The 2,465-nt window shown below is 39.3% G+C and overlaps 1 long non-coding RNA gene across 1 annotated transcript in view; it reads right to left on the reverse strand.

The window, feature by feature from the left end:
• LOC111148225 overlaps positions 1-288 on the reverse strand; it is an 18,948-nt gene extending 18,660 nt beyond the window's left edge. Inside the window, exon 1 of the long non-coding RNA XR_002640681.1 lies at positions 190-288. This is a non-coding gene — a long non-coding RNA (uncharacterized LOC111148225). The remainder of the gene's footprint in view (positions 1-189) is intronic.
• Between the last annotated feature and the right edge of the window lie 2,177 nt (positions 289-2,465).

Raw genomic sequence — 2,465 nt, forward strand, 5'->3', positions numbered from 1 at the left:
GAAGCAGGCTCCCTGCTGAGCAGAGAGCCCGATGCGGGGCTCGATCCCAGGACCCTGAGACCATGACCTGAGCCGAAGGCAGAGGCTTTAACCCACTGAGCCACCCAGGCGCCCCCACATTTTTTTTTTTAATCTTCATAACGTTAATATAGAATACCATGTCTTGTGGCACGTCCCTCTCACACTCACCGATCTGAGGTGTCACTTTGGTGACGTGGCAGCTTCTTTCCTGCTTCTTTCATCTCTGGGCCAGGCAAGGGTGCAGGTCTATAGCGAAGGGCAGCAGCTGCTCCCACATGGTTCCCCTGCACTAAATGGAGACACAGAGACAATGATGTTGAATCCAGTTCATCTGCTGCTGGTCTGACTGATACCTAATGGCTAATAGCAGAGGACTTTACTCTCGGTATCAGATACAGAGACAACAGCACTGCAAGGATGCCTCTTCCAATTTCCATAATTGTGTAATTTTAGTCCTTACATGAAACCCCTTACTCTGTATCACTAATTTTGTTTTGCTTCTTCAATAAAACCCTGACTGCTAATAAAAATCTCTAGGCCTTTTCCATCCAAGAGAGTAGCTATTAGCCACATGTGGCTATTGAGCAACCTAAAATATGGTTAGTCAAAGTTGAGATGTTCTGTATCTGTATAATACACATAAAATCTCAAAAGCAGTAAGAAAAAAGGAAAATATTAATAATTTTTATACTGACTACATGCGGAAATGATAATATTCTGGATATACTCATTTAAATAAAATAAATTATAATTAATTTTGCTTTTTTAAACATTTTTAGAGTGGCTACTAAATATTTTAACAGTACAGAAGTAGCTTGCATTTGTGGTTTTCATTCTATTTCTATTGGACAGTAATATTCCAGAGGAGCAGAACTTTAGCAGTAAATTTTCAGAATTAACTCTAAGACATCTGGAATTGGCCTCCTATCTGGTAAGACTGAAGTTATGGATATTTTTATTTTTATTGGTGAAGGGAATACACATAGACCAAGGAAAGCATTGGTAAGTCAGATATTTGAGGATCACCTGTAAACATCTATAGTAAAGTATATACAGAAGGCAAAGCTTTGGGAAACAAAGCGGTTAATGATACAGAACATTATAGTGAAGACAAGGAATAAGCTTTGAGATGGATGTTTTCTTCTAAGTACACTGAATAATTTAGGGAAAGAAATGTTAATGCAGGGCTTGGAATTATCAGCCCAGGATCTGGATAAAGAACCAAAATTTTCCATGGATACCCCCAAAGAAACAGTATACTCTGTAGTGACAGGGCCAAAGCTTCTAAAAAACAAACCAAAGTCTATTTCTGAAGATGACTGAATTATAATGGAAATTAAATTACCACGAGTGTGGGTTCTATAATATTAAAGTTAGAGCAGTTCTTAGGAAAGAATAAAACCCTGAAAACGGAAGTGAGACAAGTAAGCTTACTTCAGTGAAACTGGAGACAGTAAACCCTTAAATTCTGCTGAGCCTCATTTGCCACTAAAAGAAACCTTTCTTCCCCTGACTAATGTTAGTCCCTCCTTGAATGAAGAATCTTACCAAGATCTGGATTGAATGTATTAGTTTAGGTGGTTGAGCGTGACTAGAAATATTTGATTTATTGACTGAAACCTAGAACCAAATGTGGCGTGTACTAAATAGACTTGAAATACCTGGATATCTTTGGTACAATATAAGGGAAGAGAGAGGGTATCGGAATGCTACATCAGGAACACCTGATCACCAATCAGCCTCACACATCACAGTAGGTCTACATGTAGGGTTCAGGAAACACTCGTTTCAGCAACATGATGAGAAAAGCCCTGTAGGGGGAGCAACTGCATCCTGAAGAGCTCAGTACCGGCTACACACTGTAGACCTAGACCTACAATCGGAACTGCTGTCATCAAAGCGAGGTCCCCAAATACAATGGAGATGATTCGACTGTAGATGTCAGGGGTCAGTACTTCGAGGGAGGTATTTAGTCACCAAAGACACGGCAAGTAGAGTCACCATAATAACAAACAAAATCATGGCATAATCAGAGGGGAATTTGGGTGTTGTCTAGTTGATCATAGCATCCCTAAGACTAAAATAGATTGGCAGCTTACTAAAATCTTTCTTCTTTCCTCTAAAAGGAAAAACTGGTTTGGTGAAAAGAAATCCAATTTGAATCACAACATGAGCAAGTCATAGCCCTTTACCAATTCTAAAACTTTTCTGTTTGAAGACCCAAAGCCCATTGAATAAAGGAACCAAGTATTCTTGAGGAAGACATTCCTGCAACCAAATTTTTACATTTAAATCTCTTCTTCTAGCTTTCCTAAAATTATCTGAAGCCATTTACCCGCATGGTAAAGGAATAGGGGATAGAGGAAATAAGAAGACCTTCCACGAGTTACTGGACACTGACTCTGATTTGACCCTATTTCCTAGCAACTCAAGATGTTTAAGTC

This window comes from Enhydra lutris, unplaced genomic scaffold (assembly GCF_002288905.1).
Source record: "Enhydra lutris kenyoni isolate GAN:26980312 unplaced genomic scaffold, ASM228890v2 scaffoldscaffold19, whole genome shotgun sequence".
Classification (NCBI taxonomy): Eukaryota; Metazoa; Chordata; class Mammalia; order Carnivora; family Mustelidae; genus Enhydra; species Enhydra lutris.